Source organism: Equus asinus, chromosome 3 (genome assembly GCF_041296235.1).
Source record: "Equus asinus isolate D_3611 breed Donkey chromosome 3, EquAss-T2T_v2, whole genome shotgun sequence".
Classification (NCBI taxonomy): Eukaryota; Metazoa; Chordata; class Mammalia; order Perissodactyla; family Equidae; genus Equus; species Equus asinus.
Genome location: NC_091792.1, coordinates 101,289,044 through 101,314,887, shown reverse-complemented (window position 1 = coordinate 101,314,887; position 25,844 = coordinate 101,289,044). Strand labels below are relative to the sequence as shown.

The window sequence follows — 25,844 nt, the reverse complement described above, 5'->3', positions numbered from 1 at the left end:
TACAATCTTATAATACTATTTCTCTGTGTTGACATTTGCACTAATTATGTAAAGCAATGGTCATTAAAATTGCTGGCATCTCAGTGTGACTCAAGGCAGTGGCACCAAATTGTACTAGGAGTCATCGTTTTTCTCACTGTCATGCACTTGCAGTAAAAACCAAACCACACACATACACACAAAAAGAAAGCCAGTATCTCTTAAGAATGTCCTTGATGAAGTGGTAAAATTATTAATTTTATTAAATCTTGACACTTGGTTATACAGTTTTTAATATTCTATGTAAAAAATGGGAAATATGCATAAAGCACTTCTGCTGCCTACAGAAATCTGGAGAAAAAGCACGTGTATGATTGTTTGAGATACAAGCTGAACTCACTGCTTTTCTCCTGGAACATCATTTTCACTTGGGAAAAGTGGCTGACAGAAAACTATGGTTATTCAGACTTGGGCATTTGCAGACATTTTAATAAAAATGCATAAAGCAAAGCTGTCACTTCAAGGAAACAATGACAGTATTTATTGTCAATGAGAAAAATTGGAGTGAAAATTAGAATTTGGGGAAACTTGTATTCACCACTATGAGCTTGATAGTTTCCCAATACTTTACTGATGGGATTGGTGGTGATATCAGTGAATATAATTTCTGATATTGTATAATGAAATATGTCAACATTTGGAAGATCTGCCTATGTCAGTGAAGCAATACTTTGCAAATGACCAATGTTTTATGTTACAAAATCATGCTAGGTAAGAGATCTACTCAAAATGCAAGATAAACCAATGGACTTTATTGTAATAGAGTTTAAAAGTTCATTATATGGTTTCAGATTCCATGTTATAACTGATCTTTAAAACACTGCCACTTTTTCAGAGGATATGAACAGACATTTTTCAAAGGAAGATATACAGGTGGCCAACAGGCACATGAAAAGATGCTCAACATCACTAATCATTAGGGAAATGCAAATCAAAACTACAATGAGATATCACCTCACACCTGTCAGATGGTTGTAATTACCAAGACCAAAACCAGCAAATGTTGGAGAGGGTGTGGAGACAAGGGAATGCTCATACAGTGCTGGTGGGAATGCAAACTGGTGCGGCCACTGCGGAAAACTGTATAGAGATTCCTCAAAAAACTCATAATACAGATGCTATATGACCCAGCTGTCCCACTACTGGGTATCTACCCAAACAACTTGAAATCAATAATCCAAAGTAAGATATGTACCCCTATGTTCATTGCAGCACTATTCAGAATAGCCAAGACATGGAAACAATCCAAGTGCCCATCGATGGATGACTGGATAAAGAAGATGTGGTATATATATATATACACAGTAGAATACTACTCAGCTATAAAAAAAGACAAAATCATCCCATTTGCAACAACATGGATGGACCTGGAGGGTATTATGCTAAGTGAAATAAGCCAGACTGAGAAAGGTGAACACCATATGATTTCACTTATATGCAAAATATAAACAAACACATGGACAAAGAAAATAGTTCAGTGGTTACCAGGGGAAGAGGGGTGGAGGGTGGACACAGGGCTTGAAAGGGACCACCCATGTGGTGACAGACAAGAAATAACGTACAAGTGAAATTTCACAATGAAGTAAACTATTATGAACCGCAATTAAAAATAAATAAATAAATAAAAGACACCACCACTTTTTGAGTTTCAGTGTAGTGTCAAAAAAAAAGTCACAATTATTTAATAGCAATCCACAGTGACTATTAAAATACGCGCTCCTCCCTTTTCTAATAACATATCTGTGTGGGGCCAGATTTTCTTCATATACTTTAATCAAGACAACATATCACAACAGAAAGAATGTAGGAGATACAAGAATCCAGTTGTCTTCTAGTAATCCAGACATCAAGAGATTTGCCAAAATGTAAAACGATCTCCTCATTAATTGTTTTTTTGTTTTGGAAAATACAGGTATGTGGTTTTTTGTTTGTTTGTTTTTGGTGAGGAAGGTCAGCCCTGAGCTAACATCTGTTGCCAATCTTCCTCTTTTTGCTTGAAGAAGATTGTCCCTAAGCTAACATCTGTGCCCATCTTCCTCTATTTTTTGTATGTGGGATGCCACCACAGCACGGCTTGATGAGCGGTGTATGGATCCTCGCCTGGGGTCCAAACCCGTGAACCATGGGCCACTGAAGTGGAGTACATGAAATTAACCACTACTCCACCAGGCCAGCCCCATAGTTATGTTTTATAAAAATGTTACTTATGTCAATAAGTAGTGGGATTATTACTGTTATCCTTAATAGAACTAATAAATAAAAATTAAGAATTTCTCAGTTCTAATTTCTAATGCTATAAATTTTATAGATATAATCCATGTAAACCAAAGTTCTTTAAGGTTCTCAATAATATGTAAGAGTAAAAGGCAGTGGTGTGTTGGAGCTGGCTGGCACTGGCTCATGAGAGCCAACTGGATCTCTTTCCAGCTCTGTGTTCAATGACACCATGTTGATGGCTTGAAATCAGCTGTGGAGGAAGTGTTCACCAGACAAAAATCAGCAAATGCTACAAATCAGAGCTTTTATTTTTTAAAGCTCTTTATTAAACATTTACCAATGCATCAATCTGTAAAGGAATCTCAAGATCAAAATATTGGTGAGTCACTGGTCTAGTTGCAACCTCTATCTCTTTCCTCTGTCATGTTCCCATGGGGAATCTTTCTGAATTATTCTTTCATTTGTTCAGTAAATATTCGCTGAATGTCTCCATTTTCTAGGCACTATGCTAGGAAATGGAGATGCCGAGATGAATAATTTAGAAATATGGAGCTCCCCATTTAGAGGAAATATAAGAAAACAGACAATCACAAAATTATGTGATAATTTTTGTGCTAGGGTGTTGTTAATAGTAGGACAACAGGAGAGATGTTTCCAACCTAGAGTGGGGAATGGGAGCAGGTGAGGGAATCCTAGGAAGGTGTCTGTATCAGTCAGCATCCTGTCAGGAGATAGAACCACACCAACATTTAACAAAAGGAATTGTTAACTGGGTACAAAGTTGTTAAATAGGTAACAGAAAGGACAAAAGGAAAACACTAAATTATTAGGGAAGTACCAATTGCAGGAAGCAGCTACCACGCCAAGCCTGGAGGAATAAAGAGAAGAGGTTGGAATTATTAAAGTTTGAAACTTGGGGACTGCCTTGGTGGCTTAGTAGTTAAATTCGCATGCTCCACTTCAGCAGCCCAGGGTTTGCAGGTTTGGATCCTAGGCACAGACCCACATACTGCTCATCAAGCCACGCTGTGGTGGCATTCCACATATAAAAGAGAGGAAGACTGGCACACATGTTAGCTCAGGGACAATCTTCCCCACCCCCCAAAAAAGAAAAAAACCTTAGAAACTTGGGAGCCAGCCCTGATAGTCTAATGGTTAAATTTCAGTGTGTTCTGCTCTAGCAACCTGGGTTTTGTTCCTGGGTGCGGAGCCCACCACTCATCTGTCAGTAGCCATGCTGTGGCAGTCGTTCACATAGAAGAACTAGGAATTACAACTAGAATATACAACTATGTACTGGGACTTTGAGGAGGAAAAACAAAAAAGAGAGGAAGATTGGCAACAGATGTTAGCTCACGGTGAATCTTTCCCGGAAAAAAAAAAAAAAAACGGAGGAAAAAAAAAACTTAGAAACTTGGGTGGGGTCCCTTGGAGCTGAAATTCAGGTATCAGAGCCTGAGGTATTTGCTCAGTTGGTGCTGTTGACTCTGAGTTTGGAAGAGGAGCTCTTTAGGCTGGGAGCCAGATCTCTGAGGAAGGGGGGCCCACTGACTGGTGCCATTGACTCCAGAGTGGGGCAAAATGAGGATGGTCTCCAAGTATAGGAAAAAATGCAAACCTAGTTAAGCTACTGCTATGGGAGGAAAAAATGATGCTGCTACAGCAAAGAAACGATGCTAGAGGAATGCTCATGGGCACAAAAGACAGACAGAAGGACAATGTGTAGCAAGTCCCTTTGTCCTCCTCCAGCTTTGCAGTATCCTTCTAGGGCACCCTAATAGCAGTATTTAACAGGAAGCCAGCTGGCAAAGCAGAAATGTGGTTTGGGATTTCCTGTACCAGCATCATCAAGCAGAGCAAAGAAGGGTGCATTTGCAGCTGCGAGATAATAGTTTGGTAACTGACACAGTCCACACTATGGCTACTCAGCATCCATACTTTCCCTACCACATGTATTCAAGCTTTTAACCAACAACAAAAAGAACTCTATGTTTCCACCCAACAAGATTCAACCATCCTTTGTATAAATGAATACATTTTTACTCTCTCGTCAAAATGAGGAGACACAAAGTGCTAATAATCATTAAACGAATTTCTGGGAGTCAGTTGTACCACCCATCTCTGGACCATGTCAATTACTCCTCAACTTCATCCATAGTCTTGCCTGAATATTCTTCTACTAAAGACTAAATTGTAAAGGTAACCTCCAGCAAAACTTGTGTAAAATAAGGGGAAGAAGAAGAGAGAATAAAATAATTTCTCTCTCTCTATCTGTCTGTCTGTATATACACACAAACACACATACATAATAAGCAAGGAAGAAAATATATGAAGCCACTACAGTCTTTATTTCTATAACTCATCATAGACCGTAATTGATATTTACAACTTCTCTCTTCCTTTCTACTTTTCCTTTGTCCTCAGGTAGGACCTCAGCTGACAGAGGTTCTTTGCCTGGTAGTGTGATCTAAACTTTCAATACTGAAGGATCTGAAGGTTCAGTTGTCCTGACTTTTTCATGGCTGTAGTTTTCCATTCAATTTCATTATTGTACATGGAAATACTGAGAGGCTCCTCAGAGAACCCCCCGGGTTCCAGATGTAGTCCTCCCTGACCCCATTGTGTAGCAGTGACTAAACTTTTCCTCAGTATTCTGGATCAATCATTCCAGAAGTATAAAGTATACAGCCAGTAGTATAAAGAGTCGCAAAGGGCCAGGTATCAGGCTTAACTTCCAATTCAATGGAGCCATTGTTGTATCTCCTGGCAAAAATATTCTGTCCTTGGAAACCAAGATCTCCAAATCAACAGAACTGAAAATTGCAAGTAGGGAGGCAAAACTTCTGTGAGTGGTCATTGTGTGATATTGAGGGTATCCTTTCCCGCTTTCCTGTTGATTCCCGAACCCATCTATTTTGGTTATAGAAGAGACAGCACCATTTACTGATTGCTGAGTCAAAGAGTGTTTTCCTCTTGTATGCTGTAACCCCTCCTCCAAGTGGCATTGTAAGTGAGTTCAGGAGCTATTCTACCATTCTTTTAAGCCAACAGCTTCTAGGCAATGGTCTGTGTGTAATAAGACCAGAAAATTCCAGGGGCATGAGCCCACTGCTTCAATTCTTTGGCTGTGAAATGAATTCTTTGACCAGGAGCAATGTTGTGCGGAATGACATGAGGGTGAATAAAACCTGAAAGTCCATAAATGGAGATACTTGCAAAAGCATTACAAACAAGGAAGGTAAATACACATCCAAAATACATGTCTGTTTCAGTTAGGACAAATCTCTGCTTCCTCTCTAATGTAGGGATCCACTGTAATGAGTCTGTACCTGGTAGCTGGCTGGTGCCCTGGGGAATGGTGCTATATTGGAGACTCAGTGTTGGTCTCAGCTGTTGGCCAATTAGTCGATAGTAACAGTATGATGCTGGCCGTCAGTAACAGTAGCTAGGTCAGTCCATGTTATTAAGCCCATGAATAGCCTGCATTCTTGCCACAGTGACCACTTTACACATATGAGTCCATTGAGCAAGACCTCCAATGGCTGGTGAAATAAGCTGATTGACATACACAGAATATGTTGTTTTCTCCTACTTACCTGATTATTGAAAGCCTCTTCTGTAATGGATGCTCTTTGGAGGGTATTCACAAATATCTTCACACTCTGTGCCCATTATGAGAGATCCATCTACATAACTTTTCCCCAGACCCCTTCTCACCAATGTTCCATACTTGTTTTTACCAAGTCCGTGAACATCCAGCCAAACTGTTAGTAACCGCCCATGAATCAGGGCAAGTCCCTACTTCTGGTCACCTCTCAGTTCAGAAAAAGTGGACAACCCAATGTCTTTGCTTGAAATTTACCCTGGGGTGTATTATAAGCCACCTGCTTAGATAACTTAGCTGAGCCTTCGGGACCTGCTTGAGCTCAATACCATTTCCACTTGATAATAGATTGCTTCTGTGCACACCTAACCTTACAGCTGGGAAGGTCACCCAGATTATAATGGGAAAGATGGTTTACATGTAAGGCATTCAGTACTAGTGTCAAGCTAGAAGCTGTTTCTGAAAAGGAGAATTGTTGTCTGCAGAAGGAGCATAGATTTACTTCAGAACTCTGAGTCCCACACTTGATTCTCTGATTGTTGCTTGCCAGAGATTTCATGCAGCCTCATATTTCTCACAGACATTCCAAGTGTCATATCATTGGGTGTGTGCTTTGGGTTTATAATCCTAATAAGGACAGGAATTTCCAGGGCCTTCCACTGGACCTCTTTTTACCATAATGACCTCAATGGGCAGAGGTTCAATGGGACCGTTGTAGAGCACATAGAAGAATTAGCCTACCTCTGAATTATCCCACCTGAGTTAGGAGAGAGCTGGGTTATGTCTCCACCCACTCAGGCATTGGTTGAGGGCTGTTCTCACTTACAAGCAAAGCAGACTGGAGGCCAGAGGAAACAAACAGGGCGCCTGCAGCATCTGCTACAAAGTTATTTGGATAGGACAGTTTCCGAGTTCTGTTTTTCGCATGTTGAGAAGTTAATGATATCCAGTAGACTGTTGGATTAATAAGTCTGAAATTCAGGAAAGAAGATTCTAGTTCCTCCTCCATACTCCCATGGCCCTGTGCTCACCTCCATCATGGCATTTACTATGTTTTATTTGAATGACCTATTTATGTGTCTGCCTTTTGACCAAACTGTAAAGGGCTGTGTCTTTTTTTTTTCTAGTGCTCATTGTGGTACCTAGCACACAGGAGTTCCTCATTAAGTGTTCACTGAGCCAAAGTGAATGTTTTTTTCATTGGTGTTTTTGTGCTGTTTTAGAAAACTCTTCCAGAAGTGGTTCAGCGACAGCTGACATATAACCAGAAGAATATCAACTGCATTTTGGATACTGACACCGTGCCTAGCAAATCCCAGTCAAACTCTCTTTGGGCAGTGGGGAAAACCTCCCAAGGGAAAATTGGAATGGTCAGAGTCTATAATTAATTTTTAGTGTGTATGCACATATAACATTCATACATAAGGATATGATGTGAAGGAAATGCGTTTAATTGATTGTCTCACACCCCAAAAGAATGCTAAATCATCTACTGACACCATATACAATTCCTAAAACTTAAAAATTCGTGGATAATATTCATACAGAATTTAGATTGTTTCTTGAGAACAAATACAATGACTTATTAACAGTGAGGCAAAGTATATGAATCAGACTGGTTTTTTCAAAAAGGAAGTTGATTATCACAACAAACCTGTATATGAAAGGAAATACGTTGCTTGGTCTGAAATAGAATGTGTGTGTATATTTTAGTGTCACTGAAACCCAATGATTGAGTTCCCTCGGTTGCATTAACAAATAAACAAGTGTTTGATTCCCAGTACTGGTGCAACTTGTTGGGATAAGATCAAAAGTTACCATGATTCAGTGGCTTCTGGTAGCACAGTGCTATATACTTATGGAAAAATAAAATAGCAACTATTTGGTTTACATTACTGTTGTTCTATATGCCACATGCTACAATACACTAAAAATGTTATGCTTTTCAATTGTGTGTCACTTTAATTTTTTTTAACGGAATCATATAAATGGTCGCATCATTTGGAGCCAGAATTGTTCCATTTTGCTGTCTGGTTTCCCTGGCACATTGCTGACCTGAATTTGGGTCATAAACTTCTTGGAGACGTCTGACCTCAAGGGCTGTAGGGGAAAGTGAATTCAGTCTGTAAGAAGTAGCACAGGGCTTTTCTCCATGGTGACCTACTTTGTCCACCTCTCAGAAAAACATGGAAAAAAGACAGCTGGGTGGAGACAGCCAAAGCCATTTGGTTGTAGAAATGGGTGAAAAGAAATAACATAGTACAGATTTGCAAGGACAGGGCGATATAAAAACAAAAGCAAAGAGAAAGAAGTAGGTCATGGTTGAAGTGTCCTTGTATGAAATAAACAAGCAATACTAATTCTTATCCAACATTTTATGAGTGTAATATTAGTCAAATTATACTGATGCTGATCCTTGGGCTTTGCAACAATATTCTTAGCACGTGAAATTTGTTTATATAGTTCATGTCCACGTTGGTTCACCCAATTACTGAAGAAGGACAAGGGTCACCTTTCATGTTGGCCACTTAGCTCTTTACAGAGAAAAGATCTGTTCCTTCGCTGTAGCTTGTGTGCTGTCCAATTCAGGTCTCTCCCAAGCACAGGTCAGTGATCACAGGGATGGTTAACATAGCCTATTATGATTCTTGGAAGAATGACTCAAAGCAATTTTTCTCCTGATATGGGTAATAAGTAACAATAAAATAATAGTTATGCTTGCTAAGCCTTTACTGTCTACTCTGTGCTTAAGCTCTCTCTCTATATTGTCTCATTTAGTCCTCATCAAACTGCCATTTTAAGGTAAGGAAATAGGCTTTAAATAGTTAAGTAGCTTGCTCTATAAGTCATACAGATATTAAACAATAAAGCTGGAATTGGAACCCAAAATATTACTATTACTACTACTAATTTACATTTGTTTTGCATTTTATGGTTTACTAATGGTATTTGCATACTTCCTTTCACTTAATCTTCCCAGGCAGTCTTGTGAGATAGTTAGGTAACTGCCTCTATCCTAGTTTTACAAATGTGGGAATGAAGGCTTTGAGAGTTCACTCACCTAGTAGGTGTCAGGGACAGTATTCAAAGCTAAGCGTGCTTGTTCCAGGTTTCAGGCTCTTTCAGCTATTAGACAGCTAAGGTCAGGCGTATGTATATTTATTGTGAAGTTAAAGTCTGTACAGCACAAAATGAAATGTAGCTATCACAATTACCCAGATTATTCAGGCCCTACAGAGAACAGCTTCGTTTTTGCTTAGTGAATTAAAAACATGAAGGAAGTGTTATCTGTGAAAATAAGCAAATACAATATTATAAATATTAGATCCAATACAGTACCCCAGGCATGATACTAGAAAGTGTATGTTCTCTGCTATTTATTATGTTTCCTAACTAGGGGAACACAGCTTCTCTGAATTGAAGTATCTAAAGAGAATTGTTTTTCCAATAATTCTCAGAATTATTAGATAACAAATACATTTGTCTTACTCTTTTTAATGTATTACCATTTAGCAACCATTTACATTTTAGATAAAAAGAATATATTTGACCAGTAAGAAATGACTTCTTTTCTTTTTTAGAACTATAATTTAAATTTTTATATTTTGCTGATTTTGAAATATATTGAAATTGCACAAATACACTATTTTTACCTTTAAAATTCCTAAAGTTTGTCTTGAAATTGATTGCCTTGACAGATTAATAAAAGGTTTATATTTTAAAACAAAGCTGGTTTTAAATTGGTATGGATGGTAGGAGGATGAAACTCTGTTATAAATAGAGAAAAAGTAAATTTAGAGTTTCAATGTATTCACTGCAGCCCTGTTTCTGCTTAGACAGGTGCATATTTAAGCTAACTTTAAACTATGTATTTTTAATTTGATTTCTACACAAATTGTCAGTTGAGAACCCTCTAATCAGTGGTTCCAAATGAGAGCTTATGAGGTGGATTACTCTGTTCAAATGACAGTGTTTTAAAGCCCTTTTTATTCACAGATGCAAATTTCTAAGGAAGCGCACACATGCACACACATGCACACACACACGTGTGAAAAGGTAGAAAAATTTCAGCATATATCTTTTTAACTGAAGAAATACTATTTCCTAGCTCCCATATTTTGCGTTAATAAACAAGCATTATGTATTTATGTGTTTCTGAGTGTGCGCATGTCTGAATGTATGTTTATGTATGTATTATTAATCAATTTAAAAATAAAAGCAAAGCTTCCTCCTATATATAAAAAGAATAATTGTATATTTAAGTACAGTAGTCTTTATTTTTTTTAAAGATTGGCACCTGAGCTAACATCTGTTGCCAATCTTCTTTTTCTTTTTCTTCTTCTCCCCAAAGCCCCCAAGTACATAGTTGTATATTCTAGTTGTGAGTGCCTCTGGTTGTGCTAAGTGGGACACCGCCTCAGCATGGCCTGATGAGTGGTGCTAGGTCTGCACCGTCGAAACCCTGGGCCACTGAAGCAGAGTGCGCAAGCTTAACCACTCGGCCACGGGCCAGCCCCATTAAGTACAGTAGTCTTTAACTTTATAGAATATATTCTTTCAAATCAAGCAACCAGAGAATTTTTACTGAGCATCTGCTCTGCATTTAGCTTTATATCAAGAGGAGGCTACAGACGTGTAAGTCTGGCCATTGTTTTCAGGCATCATGAAAAGAGGTAACACGTCGGCGAGGATGTGCTACAGCAGGAACTCTCACAGAGGCCGACAGGAGTGGAACTTGGTCCAATTGCTCTGGAAGCTGACTGATGCTACTCAGTCCAGTAGAAGATGCTCATGCCCTGAGATCCGGAAATCCCATTTCTAGGTATCTTTTATAGAAAAACTCTTGGATGTGTGCACAAAGAGATGAGGAAAAAACATGAATTGCAGTAGTTTTTGTAATAGTGATAAACTGCAAAGATTTCCAAAGTCCATCCACAGTAAAATGGATCGAGTGTGGTATTTTCATACCATGGAACATTATATAGCAACAAAAACTTCTATGGCTACAGGCAAACATGGATGAAGTTCAAACATAATGTTGAGCAGGGGAGGGCAGCACAAGCTGACAGCATCTGGTATTTTCAGGTGGGCTCCCATTCAGGTGCTCTCCCAAAAAAGCGGGTGGGGGGGAACCCCATAATGTTGAGAAAAAAAAGTCACAGAAAAATATATCCATTGTAATTCCACTTACATAAAGTTCAAACATTAAACAATATATTATCCTGAAATACATATAAAGTAATCTATTTTAAAAAGAAAGGGAATGATTGACCTGAGGAAGGCATCCAGAGGTTTCAAAGGCAAGCTTATATTCTATTTATTAGCTTGGGTAGTGGATATACAATCATTTGTTTTATCAATGACCTTTAAATTGTACACATACTAAATATACCCTCTTGTATGCATATTTTACAATATAATAAAAGACATCTATCAGAAAAGAGACTGGACGATTTTACAACTCCACGATAACATTAGTTGTGTTAGATTGGTTACAGACTATTTCTTTTTCCACATTTTCTGTAAGGTGCTTTTATTATTTTCATAATTAAAATATATTAAAGTAATCCATTTATAGGGAAACAGCAATATTCTTAGTCTAAATAAGTCACAAAATATAACTTGAAGTAGTTTGAGTTAGGATAATGAATTTCACAAATATTTGAGAAACATGGGTGTTAAAAGAACACCCTGAAGGTGGAAGTTCTATGAACATGTACTCTTGAGTAGCTCAGATGCTGCTAATCTGTTCTTAGGGCAGAAGCTGCTCACTGTTAAAAATGAATGTAACATTCCGAGTTGAAAGAAGACACAGTTCCATAGCAGAAGCAACTCTTTTAGAAGCAGCTAAGAATCACATCTTCTGTACAGAGTTACCTAATCTCTCCTCCCGAGATAACTATTCTCTCTCCATCTTGCTACTATACTTTATACACATTCCTGTGGTTGCACAGATCACAGAGTAACATTGTTCTTTGTCCACCGGGCTCTCCCCGACTAGGCTCCGAGCTCCCTGCAGGAGGGTTAACCACAGTCACTTTGTATCTCTCCTTTCCACCACTGTGCCTTGAATACAGTAGCTGTCCAGATAATGTTTGTTAAGCTGAACACAAAAAGCAGCAAAGATTTTAAAATGCAGTGTGGGCTACATTTAAAAAACACTTGACTATGGAAACCTGAATATTCTAGGAAGCTAATCTTCATGTAGAATGAGTCAATAAGTTTCTATAATGTTTAAATAAAAGATCTAGAGATAATATTACCATGTCCATCATAAAAACTTACAAACATCGCACAACACAATAAGCACAATAAGTTGGTAAACTCTGGGTACCTGTCAAGAGAAGTATATTCCACATATTGTATTTGTGCCACCCCGCCCCATCTCCACCCTCCTTCTGTCCAGCACAGGCTGTAAAGCTCAACCTGCTATTTTTAGCAGTGAGTGATCAGCCGGCCTTGACTTGCACTTAGAATGATAGTGTGCAGGTTTTGAGAACATGAGAGAAGAACCAGCCATGGTAGGGCAATCAGAGAACGTACTTGCTGATTACAATCTTCTGTTATAAAGATTTATAAAAAGCTTCTGTGTCTTAAGATGGAAAACAGCTCAAATGTCTGCAAAATAGTCCCTATCAAGACCAATAAGACCAATAGGACCTGGCATCTAAACATTTGCAAACTGGTGATATGACATACCCACATGATGTTTCAAAAGTGATATCTCCTTGTGATATCTAAAGGGAGAAAAGAAAGAGCCTCTTTTTTTTTTTTTGTGAAGAAGACTTGCCCTGAGCTAACGTCCATTGCCAAGCTTCCTCTTTTTTACTTGAGGAAGATTAGCCCTGAGCTAACATCTGTGCCAATCCTCCTTTACTTTGTATGCAGGATCCCTCCACAGCATGGCTGACGAGTGGAGTATGTCTGCACCCAGGATCCGAAACCCCAAACCCAGGCCACCAAAATGGAGCATGGAACTTTCAACTACTCGGCAACAGGGCCACCGGAAAGAGCCTCTTCTTAATTCTTCTACTGGCTTTCTTGGGATTTGAGCGGTAGGACTGTGCTCAAACAATTGGCCTGCTTTTTTAGAAACATGTAAATCCAAAACTCCAGGGTGAAGGCAGTTAATCTCAGTATGCCTGGTCTCTCTCTGGATGATTTCTTTCCAGATTACTTTGGTAGAGAAATCAGATTTCTCAGAAAGTATATTCACTTGATATTGAAGAAAAAACAAAAGGAAAACACACCTACAAAAGTATGCAGCTGAATCATTTATTGATTAAATTTCCTAATAAAACATCCAAATCCAAATTGCCTTCGTTTAGGCTAACCTAAACTACTGATGCAACCATTTTGCATGAATTTAATAGAAAGTATAGCCAAATGATCGAGCTTATGTTCAGTTTGAAGCTTTATTCTCCTTCTTCCTGAATACTAGAGCCACTATGTGAAATAGTAATTAAGAGAATGGGTCCTAGAGTCAGATTGTCTGCTATTGAATAGTGATTCCACCACTGTCAGGCTGTGGGATCAAGTTACTTAAAATCTCTGGGCCTCTATTTCTGCATTGCTGTCTCTTATGGGCATTAAAATTACGTCAGTACATATAAATCTCTTAGTACAGTGCTTGACAGTTAATTATTGATGACTAAGTGTGGATTTATTGTGAAGCTAATGAAATTGAGCTTCAGGGCCCCTCCTTTGCACAGGCTCTTTCTGAGGTCTCAGGATAGGCCCTAGCAGAGTGTTCACATACATGTTTTTCTGAGTTTTGCAAAAGTAAGACATTTTAGTCATGTTAAGGCTGCTGTCTCTCTCCATGTCAACTTCTACTGCACCATTTCTCTCGTGTTTGGAGGTGCTGAGGGCCCACCAGTAGTCTGGGGAGCTGGCTAAGGAGGAGTTTGAGACAGACTATTTTAACTGAAATTAGAAACACATTTTGGGATGCTTCAATAAAACAATTGAGAAATTACAAACTCTTAATTTGGATGTAAAAGAAAGGTGCCCTTTTTTCTTATCTATAAGTGGTTTTATTAAAGAACTAAGAAAATTCTGATAAAAAGTTAATGAGAAGTGAAGTAAAAGTGATAAAATCACGTGATGAAATCCATGGAACAGAATTTTTTTCCAGATCATTCCAAAAGCAGTATTTCCCTAAAAAGGAAGAGAGAAATTTTTAGTAGCAGTAATAGACAGGCTCTTGGATTGTTTGATACTTTCATTAATGAAGAGGAAGGAATTGTAATATCATTTTGAAAAAAATTGAAACTTCTTGTTGATTTGATACAAAATGTTGACATTGACCAGGATAACATAAAACTCAAAATACGCTTCTGCAATAAGGAAACAGACAACAAGCTAATTAATGATTTTCCTAGTTCTTCCTGATGCCCTGACTTTTTACAGCTCATACATGAAAAAAATTTGATAAAGTTTTTCTCAAATCAGATACCAATTCTAAAATATGATACATTAATAATGAGTTGAAAAACTGAAAAAAATATTTTTAAATAGCAACAATTTTAAAAGGTTGATCAGCCATGCTAGAGGAAAGACAAAATTAAAAAAAAAAATTACCTTGCAATATTGTTACCTTATGAAGAGGTGATTAGGGAGTTTGCAGCCAAAAATATTTGCAAAAAGTTTTATAGACTATGTTAGGCAGTTTATTGATAAAAGTTATCATGGCATTTCCAAGATTTTTTATATTTGTGAGTGTGAAAGATTTTATTTACCATAGATGATCCCCACAATATCTCCCAACCCATGTGCTCTTCTTACAAGGTGATTAACACTCCTCTCATCCACAAGTGGAGTCTATGTTCCCTCCCCTTGAAACTTGAACCTGAACAGACATATGACTGTGGCTGAAGGAATACTGAATAAGGCAGAATAACAGCCACCCAAAGATGTCCCTGTCCTAAGCCCCAGAGGCTGTGACTATATCATGTCACATGGCAAGGGGCAATTAAGGTTGCAGATAGAATTAAGTTTGCTAATCAACTGACCATGCAATAGAGAGATAATCCTGGATTATCCAGGTGAGCCCAATGTAATCACAAGGATCTTTATAAGTGGAAAATGAAGGTGGAAGGGTCAGAGTTGAGAAAGATTTGAAGACGCTATAATGCTGGCTCTGAAAAGGAAGGAAGGAGCCATGAGCCAAGGAATGTAATGGTCTCTAGAAGCTGGAAAAGGCAAGAAAATGTATCTTCCGTAGAGCTTTCAGGAGGAAGGCAGTCCTGCCAACACCTTGATTGTAGCCCAGTGAGACCCATGTCAAACTTCTGATCTCCAGAACTATAAGACAGTAAATCTGTGTTGTTTTAAGCCACTAAATTTGTGATAATTTGTTGTAGTAGCATATGAAACGAGGATAGAAGCTACATGACTGCCAAGGCTAGGTCATAAAAGGAGACACAGTGTTCAATCGGTTTTCTTCAAGCCTTGTCACAGTGCCATGAGGAAGTGGAAAGACCACATGGAGAAGCCACATATGCAGGTGTTCTGCGCAGCAGCCTCATCTGAGGTTCCAGCCCACAGGAAGCACCAAGTCCAGACATGTGAGTGAGGGAGCCACAGGCTGACTCCAGCCTGCGCCACAACCTGAATGCAACTTCATGAGAGCTCCTGAGCAAGGATGCCTAGCTGAGCTCAGCCAACCCCAGAACCGTGTGTGATGATAAAATGATTACTGTTGTTATAAGCCACTACATTTTGGGATGATTCACTATGCAATAGATAACTGGAACAGTGAATATATGTCAACTTTTAAAAATCTATAGTTTTTCTTGATTTGTCTCATTTAAAATAAATATTCACTTTCATATCTAATTTTGTATTTGTAAATTCTACTCTTTCTCCTAGAGAGAGCCCCTCCAGTGCCCCCTAAAAAAAATCTGGTTCTGTTCCTGCGTGTAGCCACAATATCTTGTTCAGAATGTGGTTGAAAAACATAATAATATATGTAATTAAACAGATCTGAGGATCTTTGAAATAAAGCAATCTTTCTTTTCACAAGTTAAAAAAACCTCTCCTTTTGAAGACACTTTAAAATGTTACGAGAAGCAAAATGTAAACTTATATTACTTATTCATACCATCTTAAATGTCAATTGCCTTTTTATTTGGGATCAAAATAAGAGATATTTGCTTTCACAGAAAATAAAAACTTCCTTTAGCAATAAGATGATATATTCAACAGATGTCTCCTAAGTGATTCTTTGCGGACAGTGTCAACCATGATGTCAAGAAAAAACAGGAAATATCTGACTTAGATTATGGTTCTTGGAAAAAATTGTAAAAGAAAAATGTATTAAATAAATGATAATGTACAATGTCCCAGAAGGCAGTCTGGACCACGTAAAATATATTTTATTTGGGACAGATCCATCTTTTTGAGATAATTAGCTCTGCTTTCAGGAATTGCCATATTCTCAGTTGCTCTCTCCTTTGCCTGTCTTTTCAGGCCATGTCAAAGCTACTCCACTTCTATCAGTTGACTTTTAGCATAACAGAAAGAGCTCTGGATACTAAAGTAATGAGCTGGGCCAAAGAGGCAAATGAGCATTGGATTCTTGGGTTTCAGAGAAAGTTTGCAGAAGGCTACCTTGCTTGCAGGCTAGTAGGACTGGAAGAGGTTAACGTGGCTGGCTGGGAAAACTGCTGTGGTCAGTCAGATGGTCTCAACAGTGTACATAATTCCCACAATTTCAAAGATGAGCACATCAATATGTGGGAATTAACTGTGTTATGAATATGACCCTTGCATAGATAAACCCTCCCTCAGAAAGATACTTTCTTCTGTCATTAACAACAACAGCTACAAAATATCTATAAGGCAAATAGGTTGTAAAATGTTGGACTTGCTAATTTCAGATTTGAAGTCTTGTCCTTGGGAGTCAGAAAAGAGAATATAGGAGATGTTCACTGATTTATTCTGCTGATTGCTTGAAGAAAGAGATTTAATAGTCTGCATATAAATTGTCTCATTCTTTTAAGTTCAGATTAAAAAATGAGTTCTTGGTTGAAAAATCTGAATTGATTGAAGATGGCACCCCAGGTTAGGTTATGCCTTTCCTGTTCCTCTCCCTCCAACAAGTACTCTTGTCTCCTTTGCAGGTTCTGCTAGCAAGGGTAATTTAAGCAGGAAGTTTGGGGCTGCAAACCACCCTTAATGACAGAAAACAGCCGGAGCCTGAAATAGTGAGCAGAGCAGAAGGGGAAGTGTGGCCTCAGGGCAGTCTTACAGGTCCTGATCCTGAGGTGCTTTCTTCTCAGGCCTGCTTTCCACCAGATTACTTTGCTGAGGCGAGGGATCATCCTTCTCTTCCCTTCTTGAAGTTATAGCCACGTGAAGCCCTAACAGCCTAGGTGTATACGGTAAAAGTGCTCTTACAAATGTTTGTATTTAATCTTACATAGGAAGAAGAAACCACTGCTCCCTGGGGTCCCTCCTCGCCCCCCAATTTGTTTGTTTGCTTTCTCACATTAGAAAGCTGAGGCTTTCAATTCAAATTATTCAAGGTGTTCAAGATCCTCTCTCTAGTGAGTAGGAAAGCTGGGACTCCAAGTCAGGCATCCCGACCTTGGCTGGAGCTTTCGCCCTACATCTCTGAGACATCTACACCTCACGTGTACCGCGGCAGATTCTGGGACTGTTTTATTTATCTATTTTTGTATCCCCGAGTACTAGGATCGTGCCTGGCATCTAGTGTGTTATCATTAAATATCTGTCAAATAAAAAGTTAGGATTCATTGTCTAAAACTATCATTTGGGAGGAGAAAGATGATATCTGGAAAGTTGTGAGGGAATTTTGGTGCCTGACCAAGTTCAGGGAAGTGCAGGATACAGCATTTAAGGATGGACGGCAGCAGCTGGGGAACGTTCTATTTTCTTTTCAAGCTTAAGTGAGAGTAGGTTTGAAGGACACTCCTCAGGAGTCAAGGATTCGCGGAATGAACGCATGGTTTCCTTGTAGGCGGGCCGCTGCTTATTTCCTCTCTGTGCCCACCTTCCACTTTCAGTCTCAGACGTCACTGAGGAAAAAGGTTCCCCATCAGGCCTTCATGGTGTCACCCAACTCCACTGCACCCCTGTCACTGTGCTGTAGAAGACCAAGCATATATAATGAAGTAAATCTCTTCAAAGTCTTGGGGACTGCCAGACTTCTGATTCCTCATTCTGTGTGTGTGCATGATGCTGGAAAAGCGCCCTCAAGAAAGCTTAGGGAAGACTGAAAAGTAGAGGCTGATTAGCCGAGGGGAGAATGTCTTTCTAATAAATAAGACCTACAGCTGCAGCAAAGTAAGCCAAAGTGATAAGGACGGACAAAGAGAGCCTGGGGAAATGCTGTTGTTAACAAAAATAAAAAATAAAAAATAAAAATAAAGGATACATTAACAACCAACCAAAAAAAACCCCAGCAGACTAAAAAGAAAACTTGCGTCATTTTCTCCCCCAGAATATCATCATTATTAAAAGAGGGTGTTTTGAACAAAAAGGATGATGTAACGACGTTGATGCGGGGTCGGTGAGCTGAGGAGTCTAAAGAAAGATTTCTTGGACTCTCAAGATCTGGCGGTAGTGCTCTTTTACTTAGAGAATAGTGTGGAATAGCATGGGGACAGGACCTATGGGCAGTCAGAGCTGCTGCGTGGGGATAGGACCCACGGGCAGGAGGAGCTGCTGCTGCTGCCGTTTCTGCTGCAAACATGGGTGGAGAGTAAGGCTAAATTTAAGGCATAGGTATGTGAGTTATCTCTTTACAAGACAAAGGAAAGAATACGTAAAAAAGTTAAAATGGTATCAGTACCGGTAGCGGTCCCACAACTTTTAGATAAGAATCAAACTGGATTGAGTAAATGGCAGAAGCCACTGCTTAAATATTATCCTCAGCCAAAGACAAAGGAGGATTTGGGGGGGGGGGGTGCGGCAGTTACATGAGGTTGCCAGACAGTAAACAACTTCAGTTCTTGCCTCTGGCAGTAATTAAGAGTTTCTAGAGATAAGGCCATCTCCCTTCTTCCTGGCACAGAGAGGGAAGCATCTTTACAGATGGAGGTTTCCCTTACAAATGTAAATGTTTCCCAACAGAGGGCAAGCAAACTCCAGTCCTCGGAGCCTGCTTCTCATCTGCAGTTGTAAAATTAGCCAGCCTAAAATCCTCATCATAAACCCCGTCTGAACCCATCTGGCCCCGAAATCTTTTGGGGATATGGACGATGGTCAGTCTTCTGTAACAACTTCCGGCTGTACAAGGTCGTAGAGCTGTCCCTAAATGGGGCCATAGGTACAGGTAGGAGGTTCAGCAGACTGGAAGGCTGCGCCCGTGGAGTCCAAGGCTGAAAAGGTATACAGTTCCTCTAGAGATGAGACAATAATTTGATGAGAGGTGGTCCAGGAGGTGAAACTTTGTTGACATGCGGAAGACCAACAATGAAATAAACAAATTATAATAAGAAATACAAGCAATATGATTAACGCAATGAATAGGGTTTTGATAGTAGTCCAGAAACCTGGTCCTGACCAAGAGTTCAACCAATCATTTAGAGATAGGGTAGGGTCAGACATGGCCTTAATTTGGTGGTTCATATCAGATAGGAAGCCAGAGATATTTTGATGGTAGTCAGGAATATAAACACAACATTCAGTTTTTATAATGGCACAAGTTTTTACAATGGCTCGGTTTTGGAGTGCTGCCTTATGCATTTGGGATACTTCTAAATCAAGCAGCAAAAGGCTATGTTGTGTATCATTTAATGCTTTCATAGTAAATTTGTTTAGAGCTTCCATGTGCCAGATGACACTTTCGATTCTTAATTGGGGAAGGAAAACTGAGGCAAGGTGGTCATACCAGTGGAAGACAGAGCGCGTCCAGTGCTGTTGCAGGTTGGGTAGGTTAGCAGGAGGAGATATAGTAAATGTAGTTCTACCTTGCATCCAGACGAAACCTAGGGTGCATCGTCCAATCTATCCAGGTGGCAGCCAAGGCCATAAGTTGGACCCACATAACCACTGAGTGCCATTAGTGGCTAACCAACGTACGCTGGGCCGTCTATCCCAGTCAGTCCCAAACCAATCAGTATTTCTTAAGGCTATGATATAAGAACACATACAATGGGGAATTTTTCCCATAGGTCAGGTACTATTAGGCCACATATCACAGGTGTGATTGGTTTGTTCTCAACATAGAGTGGCCTTTTGGCTGAGTTGACCACTACTAGGAGTGAGCCAAATATATTCGTCCCAAATTTGATATAGTCCATCCTGTGTGTATCAGTAAGTTGGGGACTTTACCTTTGGAACTTGTTGTTTATGATCCACTTGTGACAAGGCAAATCTAGTTAGTATTTGGGCAGTAATGTTGAAGGAAAAGGCTTGATTGTGGCCAGGGAACTCCCCATCAGAGATGGATGGCCACAAGGAGACATTATGATTAGTAATAGATGAATCTTGTAGAGGAAAAGAACTAGAATATAATACCCATGAATGTGTACATACTATAGCTTCTACTGAAACATAATTTTTCTCTCTAAAATCACCCTCATTTTTACAAGATAGCCAAATTAAGATTAATCGGATTGCAAAATAAGTGTAGTTTTAATAAAACTTGGTTCAATTATTTACATAAGTGCAGCAAGAATAGCAATTGATTATATAGGCTTTTTTAAAAATCTGCTTGGCTGGAATTTTCTTATGAGGAATCTCAGATTGAACTGTAAAGGCCTCTTGAGGCCAGAAAAGCCAAGCCAAGGACTTGCTGTCAGATTTTGCCTGCAGTACCTACAGATTTGGGTGGATTTCTCTCTTCTTGAGGTCCCCCAAAATATTCTGAGGTTCTTTGCACCTGCCAGATAAGCAAGCTTCCTTACTTACCAGGTAAGATTGCCAGAATCTCTGTAAACAAGGTACCAGTCCCATATTTCCAAGTGGCTTTATTTCCAGAAAGTCCAATCTTTGTTCCTGAAAAGCTATCTTGTTATGTCTGCACCTATATGTCTCTCTCAAATATGACATTCCAGTCAAAGCCTTGGTAATATAACCAATGTGTCCTGTTATAAGGAGAACAGATTCTTATTGAACTTATGCAAATATTGCCATGAAATAACCATATTCACTCACAAAGAGTTTCCAAATTCTGGAGGGGTCAGATAGGGAGAAAAAGATAAATGTTTTAGTTCTGCTCATAAACTTATGATTTCACTAAATTGCTATAAGGCATAGTTAGCATAAGAGAAAAGAGAAAAAGATTTCTTTAAATATGAGAAAACAAAACAACACCTCAAAAATCAACAATATTTCAAACAGAAGTCACAAAAAATTATAATCATCCTCATCAGTTCACACAGTCCTGTATAATTGATTCTTGAGCTTAATCTTCTGTTAGCAGATTTATGAGCTCAGTTTCTGTTAGAATTCTGTAATTTCTTACCCTGTTCAGTTTTACAATCTGAAAGTTTATCAGAAACCTGTAGTTTAGAATCTTGTGTCAGAATCCTTTCCAGGAATTTCTCTGAAGACGAAACATATTTGCAAAAGCAAAAGGCATCAGAGTAAAACAGCAACTATCTGCAAATAGACAAAAGACTCAAAGGGCAATTGACAAAGAAACTTGGTTACTTCTGTGACATATAACACTTTAAGATAATAACTGGAATTATGACTGATAACCAGGACAGATCAGAATTTTAGGAATGCTATATAATTCTAAGACATCTATATTAATAATATTTACCCACATAATACCACCTAAGAAAGTTTATCATTGCTTATTTGACAATGCTTCCCATGTAGTTTAATAGATCAAATAAGCCTAATTAGTTTAGTATTGTCAAAAAAAAACCCCTTCTATTCAGGACTTGAATATTTTTGACGAAAAGCTTGTCAAAAATACCAAAAGATTTTAAAACACTTGTTCAAACAACGCTCACTGTCACACAATGCTTAGGTATCCATTCAAAGTGAGAACAGAAACAATGTTAAGAGTGACTTCAGTCATTATTTCAACAAAACAGATTTGTCTTTTAGGTAGACTTATTCAAAGGAACACCTTTTATAACCTCTTTATCAAGAGCAGACCAAAAGTTCAAGAAAATTATCCTTTGAGAGAAGACCAAATTTTAATTTCTGCGCCAGCTTATTTTTAACATTAAAACTCATTCACTTAATTGGATTTACTTTAGTCTACTTGACCAGGCATAAAACTCCTTTCAGAATTTCTCCTTCACAAACCTTCTACACTTTCTTTTTGCCTTCAGAATTTGTCCCAAAGTCTTTCTTTTTTTCCTTTCTAGTACATTAGGACAAATTTATCTTTCTTAACCCATCAAACAAAAATACTTCCATTCTTTATACCCTCTTTACTGAAAACATACATTTTACTTTCCTTGAATACAGAGCTGTTTTCCTTATTAATTTCCAGTAGCTTTAATCATATAGGTTAATAAGAACTTTTAACCCTTAACAGACCAGAGTAAACACTAAAAGGTAAGCAATTATGAATTATCTTTTATATCAGCATTCTAAACACTTCTCATAATTTCTAAAAACATGCCACTTCACAATAAAACACAAGGCATGCTCTTTAATAGACCCAAACGCTTTTAGCCTCTTTACAATAAGAAGCCAAAAGTAGATAACTTACATACTTTTAACAATAATGTTTCAGTGTTCCATCCAATCCAAAAATGACCCAGATACTCAGATTTTTATCATTTAATTGAACTTGCCAAAACTCAAGATTGTTACCAAAAAGAATTTCAAAGCTGTTTTTTTCCCCAAGTATACAGACCATAAAACAGTTATTGTACCCACTTTTATCTATTTAAATCATTTGTTTCCAACAAGTATGTTCAGATTACCCATGAAAACCTCATGAGACTTTAGACAAAACTGATCATCATTTAAAGCTATTATTTTGCTGACAAATTTCTAACAGACAACATGAACTTATTTGACTAGTAAACCCAAGCTGCATCCCTGCGTCATATGCAAATACCAACAACTCTGACAACACGACTATTTCAATCAAACAAACAAACTTAAACAAGCTTTCACTTACCAAAGATTAATTCACATCACATTAACTTGAAGGACACTGGGTTAATTTCTCCTACATTTTGAATTTTTGTAAGCACTCACTTTAAGCCAATTAAACAGAGCTCTTGATTTCTCAGAAACTGGGTTGTAACTCAATGACATTGTAGGTTGATCTACCTGTCCAACTGCATCACAAAGACACGGAGAAACCCCTCAAGTTTTTTCCTGGCTGGAGTTTCTGGGGCATAACCCATCCAATTGCAAGTGTTTCCAATTAGTTAGAATGCACCAAGCGCTTAGTCTCTGGGGATGCTTAGGGCATTCCCCATGGCAGTAAAGCCAGTGTCTGACTGACAGCACCTGGAGAAAGGGCGCAGAGGCCGATTGCGGGTGTTGACATAGTTATAAGATTTAGTCAAGTCTCGCTTAGCCTGGGCACTTTGTCTCTGAGCCAGCACAGTTGAGGCAGGGAAGCAGGAGGCAAAGGCCTGGAACTGGCTGGAGGCTGGGGCTCCCAGCGCCAGGGTTGAGAGTTAAGTCCCTGGCAAAAAGCTTATTTTTTCAATTTTACAGAAGGTCAAGGTTCTGCTCAGGTCCAGCCTGAACTTAACCTCAACTTGGTGACAACAAAGGAGGTGATGAACAACACAGACAAAGAAAGGAAAAGAAGAGATCAGACCTCGCCCTCATGGCCTCTTCCAGATGGTTATCAAGATAAGAGTCACACAACAGTTCCCATGCCTGGGCACACTACCCTAGCACGACAGTTCACAGAATAAATCACAGGTCTTCTACCCTCATAACCGACTCAGTAGATGACTGAAATACTCAATGAGTCAACCGTCAAAAGAGGGCACCCCACTTGGGGTCGCCAGGTGATCAGGCCCGGAAACCAGAGTTGGGGGTGGCTCCCAGGTGTGGAGCCTTTTACTCTTTAAAGATTTCTTTGTTTCCCAGTTGCAAAGCTCAAAAGGAGACGAAAATGGCCACTGTAACTGTAAGAGAGATGAAAGAAATGGGTCCATTATCTTGAAAATCCCCCCTGAACCTAGGGCAGCGTCCTACCCCTCGTTCCTAGTGTGGGGTTCCTATAGCAAGGGGTGATGGGGGCGTCCCCCAGCATTGCATCCCTTGTATACCTTCCCTGTTATGCCTGGCAGTAACAGGTGCCTGGTGAAAAGTCCCCAAGAGAAAAGGAGAACTTTAAGAGAGATGAAAGAAAAGGAGCCATTACCTTGAAAATCCCCCCATTGGGGTTCCTGCAGCAAAGGATGATGGGTGCATCCCTTGAACATCTTCCCTATTCTGCTTGGCAGTAATAGGTACCTGGTGAATGGCCCCCAGGATAAAGGATAGAGAAAAACAGTAAGCAATTTTCCACCAGTCTGGGGGACATTCTACCCAATTGCATCCTGGAGCCATTCTCCCAAGAAGGGGTTCCCATACTCAACCAAAGTTTAGAGTTTGGTACTTTCCTTGAACTGGAGTCCCAATTGGGACTTTCCCGCAGTTCGGAGTGTGGTCAGGTGCCAGAAGGAGGGATACCAATCCAGCCTTAGGAAAAGAAACCTTCCATGGGAGTCTTGGAGATTGGCAACCATCCTAATGACTTAAGCGGTCAACCCGTGCCCATGTAAAATTTATATATTAGAGATAGAGTCAGGAAGGAATGGATTAATTCATTCTCCATCACCCTGAGGCTTAAGGTACTGATTCTCTTCAAGCTGAATGCCATGATTTGCCCCATAGAGTAGCCATGGGCAGCAAACGTGGATTCATACAGCCGTCCAAGAAAGTTCCCGATGGAGAAGTGAATTTAGATCCATCCACAAAAAAGAGAAAGGCACAAGGAAAAAAGGGCACTTACCAGAACTTGAGCTCACAAGCCTATGAAGCAAGTTCCCCATATGGGCCACCAGAAATGATGCGGGGTCAGTGAGCCAAGGAGTCTAAAGAAAGATTTCTTGGACTCTCAAGATCTGGCGGTAGTGCTCTTTTATTTAGAGAATAGTGTGGAATAGCATGGGGACAGGACCCATGGGCAGTCAGAGCTGCTGCGTGGGGACAGGACCCACGGGCAGGAGGAGCCGCTGCTGCTGCTGCTTCTGCTGCAAACATGGGTGGAGAGTAAGTCAAGTATTCGGGGAACAAATGCATGGTTTCCTTGTGGGCGGGCCGCTGCTTATTTCCTCTCTGTGCCCACCTTCCACTTTCAGTCTCAGACGTCACTGAGGAAAAAGGTTCCCCATCAGGCCTTCACGGTGTCACCCAACTCCACTGCACCCCTGTCACGGTGCTGTAGAAGACCAAGCATATATAATGAAGTAAATCCCCTCGAAGTCTTGGGGACTGCCAGACTTCTGATTCCTCATTCTGTGTGTGTGCATGATGCCGGAAAAGCGCCCTCAAGAAAGCTTAGGGAAGACTGAAAAGTAGAGGCTGATTAGCCGAGGGGAGAATGTCTTTCTAATAAATAAGACCTACAGCTGCAGCAAAGTAAGCCAAAGTGATAAGGACAGACAAAGAGAGCCTGGGGAAATGCTGTTGTTAACAAAAATAAAAAATAAAAAATAAAAATAAAGGATACATTAACAACCAACCAAAAAAAACCCCAGCAGACTAAAAAGAAAACTTGCGTCATTTTCTCCCCCAGAATATCATCATTATTAAAAGAGGGTGTTCTGAACAAAAAGAGTGATGTAACTACATGACCAACATTTTTTGATTGCTTTCCTTTATCTTAAAAAGATAAGTGGACTAAAGTGGATAAAGAGCTGCATATTGGGCAACTTGATCACTTTTCTCCTGTACTGAACAGGGCCTGCCAAGAGCAGGAAATCCAACATTTACAAAGCTTTCTTTTCTTACTCTTCGAGAACTGCTCATCGTTCATGGGGCTGCCTGTTAAAAGATATATAAACGACCAGTTATGAAATAT

General features: G+C 39.4%; 1 long non-coding RNA gene across 1 annotated transcript in view; it reads left to right on the top strand.

The window, feature by feature from the left end:
* Positions 1-25,463, top strand: part of LOC139044849 (uncharacterized) — a 39,015-nt gene extending 13,552 nt beyond the window's left edge. Inside the window, exon 4 of the long non-coding RNA XR_011502173.1 lies at positions 12,749-25,463. This is a non-coding gene — a long non-coding RNA (uncharacterized lncRNA). The remainder of the gene's footprint in view (positions 1-12,748) is intronic.
* Positions 25,464-25,844: the final 381 nt, after the last annotated feature.